At 30.2% G+C, this 9,330-nt stretch overlaps 1 long non-coding RNA gene across 1 annotated transcript; it reads left to right on the plus strand.

Moving 5' to 3' along the window:
• The first annotated feature begins 270 nt into the window (after nt 1–270).
• Nucleotides 271–8,596, plus strand: LOC146886138 (uncharacterized). The gene is made up of 4 exons (XR_014994722.1): nt 271–441; nt 1,228–1,282; nt 1,369–3,506; nt 7,852–8,596. It is a non-coding gene; the product is annotated as an uncharacterized LOC146886138 (long non-coding RNA).
• The last annotated feature ends 734 nt before the right edge of the window (nt 8,597–9,330 follow it).

The raw sequence follows: 9,330 nt of genomic DNA on the forward strand, positions 1-9,330 counted from the left end.
GTTAACCTTTTAAACAACATTAACAATTAAGGAGTAAATTGAACAAAATTGATAAAAATAAAAACAAAAAAATAATACTAACACTAAAATTATTGAAATGAAAAAAATAAAAACAAAAAATTGGATGAAACAAAAATACTAATAATAAGACAAGAGAAAAAAAAGGACAAAATACTAAGAAAACAAACTACCAACAAACTTTCCCAAATACCTCAATTTAAAAGTTTGACATCTATCCCAAAATTTAGGTTTTTTGTCATTTGAACTTCTTTCGACATCTATCCCAAAATTTGATTTTTTTAGTCATTTGTACCTTTCCCGCCCTCTTTTCTTATTGTATTTAGAAAATCGCATTGCTTGATGGACAAATGATTGGATTGATTTCTCAGATACACTGCTATTCCTCTTCTTCATCAGAAGGATGAATGTTTCAAACATCAGGTATTGTTGTTCTTCTTCTTCTGCAATCATCCTTTTCCTCTTTTCTTCTTTTTTTTCTTCTATGGTTCTCATTCTTCTTCATCAAAAGTTTTTTTCTTTTGTATTTTCAAGGCTACTTTATCAGTTGGACACCAAGAAAATGATAAATGGATGGTTCTCCCTCTTTCTTCTTCTTCATATCTTCAAATTTCTTTAATGGGTTTCCTTCCTCTTTAGATCTCCATTGCATGGAAGACAAAAATGAGCTTAGAAATTTGTCTTTGGTGTCAAAGTTTCGATTTTTTCTTTATGTTTTACCATGCAATTTTTCGTTATTCTTATTACCATTTCGTCTTTGTCCAACTTGCCCCTTTTATTTGATGAATGTTTCACTTCTTTTTGTTTCGCAATATTTTCGTCTTTCTCGCTCATTCCATCTTCTTCATGTGACATTTCATTTTTATTATTCGTGGTTATGGTTGACGGACTGGGTATGTTTCATGGTTATTCATGAATTATTCGGGTTAGTGTCATGTATTATATTTTAGGTCTTTTTGTTGTGTTTTTTTTTTATATTATAGTTTAGGTTTGTCTAGAGTAAGAAATAAAGGATTTTGAGATCTTGCAAAGAGTTTTTCATTCTTAAAATGCCTTCTACCACCATAATGACTTATCCTTATGACTTCTATATTGAATTTGTCTTTTCTTATTTGTATTTGGTTTTGGCATTGTAGTTAGTGTTAATCTGATTTTTTTACCTATTGTACGAATTTCTATTGACATTCCATTCTTTGTGATGAAAAACAGGGACCATACCATTTTGTAATTAAAGAGATCAAAGTTTCCTGTTAGGAAGAAGATAGTAAGCAATAAAAAGTTATGATTTTTTTTTTCTTGAATGTTGGTTCCTTGATCTTGATCTTGATCTTTGTCTAATTTTATTATTAGAAACCTCGAAAAATTCAGCTACAAGAAGGGGTTTTGAACCCAGAAAAAAAAAATTGTGAAGGAAAAGTTAAACAAGAACATGTAAGCTTTTATTTTCACTCCTTGTACCTTGCCCCATTTTAACCGATCCTGAATTTATTGTTGTTTCCCTTCCACCGTTGGTTAAATGCTTTGTTGGTGAAATGTGTGGTTTGAATATGTTTCGCAATAAGAAGTAATATAGAAACAATTGCTTACATCCATAATGATCGAGCTTTAATTTTATTGGTGTCACTTTCCATTGGGATCTGTATTTATAAGAATCTTAGAATTTATTTGGTTAACACAAAATATCTCAATGGACATCGTAGTGGATTCTCTAATAATGCCTGTCAAGATTTTATTGTTGCTTCTGCTAATGTGTTAGATGCCAAAGAAAATGTCAGTTCAGTTAAAACAACATCAACAAACACTGCTCTAGAGAACTTTAAGCAAAAGTGGGAATTGTTTAAACAAAATTACTTTATTTTGTTTTTAATTATATTATTTTTGTATAATTAGTAGTATAGTATAGTGTTTTAGAATACTTGTTTTATATATGTTGTGTATTGCTTGCTAATGGGATATGTCATGCAGGAATTAATTAGTAGTAAAACCAAACCACTAGGTTTGGGGTATATTGTTCTTATTATTTGGGTGAGACATACAACATTGTTTCAATTTTTACCTATTGTTTTTGAATTTTTGAATCTTTGGATCTTATGTTTTAGAGGAGAAGAACGATGAAGATGATTCAAAAATTGAGAATATGGATAATTATTTCCTCTGACAGCTGAAATCAATGGATATATTGTCTGAGTATTCCCAATACTTGTAGTTGAGGGTTGGTGAACCTCTGTCATGAATGACAACAAAGGATTTGTTCATTAGCTCATTAGTGTGTCAAACATAGAATTCATTTTCTGGGAGCAGGAGTTGGATTCTTTTTACAACAGAATTATACAAAGTCCATTTTAATAGTTTTGATTTTTTTACTATGCAAAATGTACCATTTTATATTTTGATCTGATATGGTATGCTTTATTGCATCTATTATATATCAGTATAAGTTTATACTTTGACGCAACTCTTGACTAAACCAAACTTTATCTTAATTTTATAATTCATAACACTATTAAAGAAGGAATCAGCCAATTATTTTCTCAACAACTATCATAAGATCGATGCATGTAAGAAGATTGATTTTTTCCATCACATGATTGTACTTAGGTGGGAATTTTAGTAGTAGTTTCTGAATCTGCACCTGATAAGCAAAGTTATATTGACATCACTAAGAATGAATGATTTCATGGTACTCTTACTTATAAATTGTTTAGAAATATCAGTTGTTTTTGAACATATTGTTTATTGAGATACAGGTGGTGTGGTCCACTTGCATTGACAAATGATGGAACTGGAAAATTGCTATTCTAGTACTCATATACCCTGAGCACCAAGAAGATCAATCAACATTTTGCAATCTAAGGGTCATATCTTGCACAACCTTACCATTGACATAAGTGGTGCCTCTGATCTATTTAAATATAATAATTATTATATTATTCATTTAATCAATAACAACACTAATTCCTGTACAATAATTAATTTCATAACTTATCAACGCATTTTGAAGAAAGTTCCTCAAATGCAATGGTTTACTTGCGATCATGAAATCCAACAACACAACTTATTGTTATCCCTTCTAGCTTATAGTTTGATAGTTCTCAATCACAAATTCAATACATCAGCTTACCGAAATAATAATCATTTGTAGTTTATATACAATTGATATTAAAAGATTCTAAGTTTTGTTGTGATTGTTTGTACTCTTTAAAGAAATAATAATGGTTAGACTATCCAGTTTTATATTTTGGATATAGTAGTTATACAAACTAAATACATTGTAATTAAAGTGAATTCGTTTACAACATAATATATTCATATTAAGGGGTTGAACTTATAAAAGCCCACGCGGTTGTGTTGGATAGTAAGGTGCACATTAATGGTTTAACTTAAATGTTTCTTTGTTTCTATACATTCATTAGGTTAGCCGTTGTTCGTGAAAACATGTGGATTCCATGACACAATTTGGCATACTTTGTGAAGAAGAGTTATGGCAGGTAATTTTCATATTTACTCCAATAATTGATATGTTTAGTTTCTTTCACAATTGATGTTTTGTTGTTTTTCAGTAATTGATATGTTTAGTTTGTTTCACAACTGCTATTTTTGCTATTTTTCAATAAATCTAGTAATTGGTCATTCTTTTTTTTGATTTTTTTTTATTGTTGAGTAGATCTGCAAATGTGTATAACCATTTTCTAAATGATATTAGCAAAATTGTTATATTACATATTAATTATAATTATTCTGAGCAAAGATAGTTCTTCAACCCGTGCATATGTATTGGTTAGGATAAGTAGTTATGATATATAAGACATTATAAATTTCATTAATTTTAATCGAAGATTTATATTTAATAGATTTAAAAAAGGTAATGATTAGTGTTTGAAGTGATCTTAAGCGTGTACAAAAAAGATTTAATGTGTTGTTGGTTTGAGATGAAGCTAAAATGAATTTTCGGTGGCAATTGCGTTCTGAAACAAAAGAAATATATATATATATATATATATATATATATATATATATATATATATATATATATATGTTAATCATACTGAGAGAAAATATCGTAGATGAGGACATGTGGAAATGTAAAATTGATGTAATTGGTGATTTACGAATATGTAGTAAGTACAAAATATTAATAACATTAACAAAATAAGGTTTCAAATGACATATTACAGTTTATAAGTAGTTAAGACCTTAGTCACTACAAGTTCTGAAAAACCTCTTTAAAAACTACATTGGTTGTAAAATTGAGAGGTCTTTTCTCTTTGTTGTGAATTAGTATTTTCAACCCAGATATGCTCTAAACTCTACACACAACCATATATAGTTGACCATGGCTGGAAACTGGTGACGTACAGTCCTATTGATGTAGAGATTGACCTTGTGATTTGTTTATTCTCATAGCATAGGATAATATTATTGGAAATTTTCTTCTAATAAGTTTGAAAGGCCATGGTGATTGTGATGGTGACATAGACATTCAAGGAATATATACTTCATTACCTAATTTACTTCCTGTGATAATTTTTGCTCCAATAACATGATTTGCATGTCTGGTTACAACCAATTTGCTTCCATTACACAAACCCTCAGATTGATCCAAATTCCTCAAAAGCATGATGGGTGCCCCAATCTTCAATATAATACTATGGTTTGGCAAACCTGATGTGTTCAATGAGTTCAGAAATTCTGGTGCAATATGCTCATATGCATCAAATTATGTTTGGTATGAGTTGTCAAAGCTAGCATATTCCTTTTCTTCACCTATAAGGGTTCATACAATTTACGTCATATAATAAAAGTGTTGATATATTTATATAAAGTATATGCAATACTTAATTGATGTACATATCATACCTGGAATCAAAGACAAAACATAATCATTAATTTCATTAGTAGTCTCAATTCTACTGGCCAGATAGCTCTGGATTGTAGAAACTTATCATGTGAGTAGTTTTGTGCTAGCAATGGGTACGTGCTCTTCACAATAGCTTCAATAGGGTCATTGAACTCTAATATCAAGAATTCTGATGGTATGTGTATCTCTACTACACCATCGTTTGGTTTAGATAAATTGTCATCTCCTAGTTTTATTATCCAATCTGAAAACTCTTTAATTATAGTATCATTCTGACTTTGTGATTCCCGTGGTGCTAAATGCATGTTTTTTGTCAAAGTTAATATCTGACAATGATCCCATAGGTAAGAAGAATTAATTATCACATGAACAATATCGGATCTGCTCCCTCTTGGAATCACTAGGAGAATCTGCCTGAAGTCTCCTCCAAAAACAATTACTTTGCTACCAAAGATCGTGTTAGATTTATTTTCTATCCTCATTATGTCGCACATAGTTTTGTCCAATGCTTGAAAACAATATTTGTGCTTCACTGGTGCTTAATCCCAAATTATCAAATCAGCTTTCTTTAACAATTGTGAGAGATTTGATCCTTGTAAAACATTACAAATTGAGTTCTCTAGTGTAGGGACTGAAATTTTAAATTTTGAATGTGTTGTTCTTCCTCCAGGAAGCAACAATGATGTTATTCCACTTGATGCCACAACTAAAACTATCTTGTGTTCAGCACGTAAGGTAGCTGATAATGTTTTCCACATGAAAGCTTTTCCAATTCCTCTATATCCATATAGAAAGAATATTTCGCCTTTATTATTCTTGACAGTCAACATTATTGTATCAAAAAATTTTCTTTGTTCATCTAGGAAAATAAAAATATAGTATATGAGCTAAGATGAATTTAATATTTTGACGTTAAAGACGAAATTTGACATTGTTAAGATATAGAAGAAATTACCTGTCAAACATTTGTAGTTTGATTGAAACAATTGTTGTTGCTCAATTACATTATAATCGAGTTATGCATATCCTTTGTTGATGTATTTAAATAAGTACTTTATTGAAGTACTTCTGTTGCACCATTCAACATTGATATGTGGTTGATACTTTAATAATAACTTCGGATTGTCAGGAACGACATAACGATTATCCAATGAAATATCATTCTTAGTAACACTAACACCATTGTCCCTTCTTTTGTAATGTGCAAACCCATCATCTATAACAGTCATGGGTTGAATTTTTTTTTGGATAGAATCGTGAGCATACTCCATTCTTCATGCATGGAGATGATTTTTTAGCTATTCCACATGGTCCATGAATCATGTGATCCTTTACACAATTGTACAACAATGTGTTCATTACAGGACATGGTATCTCAGCTGAGATAACTTTGTCTATATCAGTCGCAGTAGGATATTTGCTTGTTGGATGTAGGAAAAGTAATAAATGTGCATGAGGTAGTCCGCGCTTTTGGAACTCAATAATGTACATATCTACAAAAGAAAAAATAATATTTATTGTTATCATAATCAATTATAAATTGTAACAACAATTCTATGAACACACAATCATGATACCTACATCCAACTGCCCTTCCTAACAAATCTTTTTTCGTTAAGTCCTCCAATAGTTGTTCAAATTTAATCCTAAAAATTCTTGAAACTATATATGGTCTATCTGATGTTGTGAGACTTAAATCACTCAATAATCTTGTTATTTCTGGCCATTTGGGATTACATGTAAAGGTAACAAACAAATTCAGAAAACCTAGATAACTGTAAATGGTCATTCCATCAAAGTACAATTGATCCATAAATCGTCTACCACCAACAAAACTTGAAGGCAACACTATTCTTTTTCCTTTGCTTGCCCCTTCCTTTTCTGAATTCGAACTTCGGTCAGAGAGATTGTTGTATTTGTCAACTCTTAACTTTGATTGATTGTTCCTTATAAAAGATAGTCGTTCTGACTCTATCATGGTATAACCGTCTACCACAAATTGTTGAAACAACCTTTTAGATCTCAATAGAGTACTGGCTTCTATTTGTCTTGTTTGGATACGAAAACAAAACCATTCTCTTATTGTTAATCGATTCCTTTTGCTAGCTCTAGAAGGTAATGTTTTCCGATGAATCACATCTTGCCTATATTCATCCTCACCATAAGGAAATAGTAATGGATATTGAAATCCTAAGTAACTTGTATGCAATTTATTTATTCTTTGCAATTTACCACTTCTATTTTTAATAATAATATCTCTTGGAGAAGCGGAGTCAACATCACCTACAATTAGTGCTGCTACCTCTGCTATTATAAGGATATTATAAATACGTCCATCTTTAGTCCTATTTGCAATCAATCTCAGCTTAAGATCATCAAAAGGTTTGTGTTTGTATCTATCTCTTGCCATTCTAAAAGATTTAGCATGCACATTGTGTGTATCCAACATCTTTGTTAGTTTTGTGACAATTTCAACATCAACATTGTTCTGATTCCTACAATCGTAAAAAAGTATATATGAGTAACTATATATTGTGTAATTATAACAATGAATGATAGTTATGTATATTTCAATATATGTGCTAAAACTAAAATTGACCTGAAAGATTGAATTTTGTTATGTATTTCATTGTCAGTGTCATAAATATAAAGTTGTGCAAATTTAGGTACTGCACCAATTGGTGGTAGAAGGCTTCCATTTCTATGACATGATTGTCCTTGTATTCTAAGATTTGGTGGCCCCTGACCATTGTTTATTGACTTGTGTATCTTTGTTTCAAGAGAAGTAAATGCAAATATCATGTTGTATGTTAATATTTTACTGGTATCTTTTGCTCTGTGTTGAAGTCATATCAGTAAGAAGCTCATGTAGTATAGGGGAGCTTCTTTTAGCAGTGGTAATTCAACTTTTCCATCCCCACAACAAAGTTGAAACCTTGGATTATTTGTATTTATATTTTTTCTTATTCTTTCAGGATACCACATCTTGGCTTTACAATGCTGACACTGGTATAGAGGATCACCTATATCTTCATAACCCTTATAAAGGTAAAAGTGTAATCACAGTTATATAAATGTAATTTGGGAGAAATAAGGATGCCATCTTGTCTTACATACGAATCCAATTATGTATCCAATTATGTTTGTAGATCTTCATCTCCAAGTAGTTCGTCATTATCAGGCATGAAATTTGAATGTTGTGGTACATCTTCATATAAAAAACATAAACATATTCAAAATTGGTTAACTATAAAGAGATGACATCAATTTATTGTTGTAATTAAGTAAGAAATTGAATAAACATTGTGGATTGATATGTGATGTATTATAATATTCTTGAGGCGGTTTGGTATATGATTGATGAACTGCTTCAAACTTATCCATCAAATTTTGCCTATGTGAAAAGTTTTGGGAAATTGTTGAACATTGGATTGCATTTGCTGACTGAGATGTATTAGTATGACATGGATCCATTGAGTTAGTTTCTCCCATGTACTGATTTCACAAATGTAACATTTGACAGTGATGTGTACTGTCTTCTTTTGTCTACAGGGTGAACTTCTTTACCCTCACGTAAGATGTTTCTAACTCTTGTTCTTTTTTGAGCAATGATATTTTTCGTTTCAATCTTGTTGTTACAAATTTTTCATTGTTTTTTCTACTTTCCTCTTTCATATGTACTTTTGAGGGTGGATACAAACTGAAATGATAAACATGTAATATGTGAGTATGTCACGAAGCTGATAATTTTTCTTTTTCAGATAACAGTTCATATTATTTGGCTGGTTTTTTAAGTGGTACCTCAACCTTTTTCATAGAAAAGATAACTTAATAGAGATATTTTTTCTGGCATGAGAAAATATTTTCAAAAGCGCGGCAATCTAAAATATGAGATAATTTATTGGGTATTCGAGAATTTCATTACAGAATTTAATTATGATTGTATTGATATTACTTTTATGACTTACTTACTGATGTTTGCAACTCGTCATAATTACTACAATTGAAGAAAATAATTAATGTTACTAAATTTGCATTAATACATACCTAATAAAATATATATATATATATATATATATATATATATATATATATATATATATATTTTGTTCAAGTATGCCACATTTGCCGTTCATTGATCACACTCTAACATTTTAATTGTTCTTACAAGAGAGAATTATATATTATTAGTTTTCTCTTTTTTGTAAAGGAGAACCATCACCATTCCTTATATAAACCCAGAACAAAGGAAAATTAAATGAAAATTTCAGTAACCTAACATTTTTACCTTTGCACTTGAGGGTGGTAGACACAAATAAGAACCTCTATAATGGGAAGGAAACGAAATACAAAAACTCAAATAAATGGACACAGGGACTGAAAGCAGCGACTTAACGTCAATCACATACATCATATACGTACACAGTATTAAAAAGACATTAAAACCATCACAG

The sequence above is a fragment of the Vigna unguiculata genome, chromosome 5 (assembly GCF_037176805.1).
Source record: "Vigna unguiculata cultivar grain cowpea cultivar isolate G323 ecotype 2 chromosome 5, ASM3717680v1, whole genome shotgun sequence".
Lineage (NCBI taxonomy): Eukaryota > Viridiplantae > Streptophyta > Magnoliopsida > Fabales > Fabaceae > Vigna > Vigna unguiculata.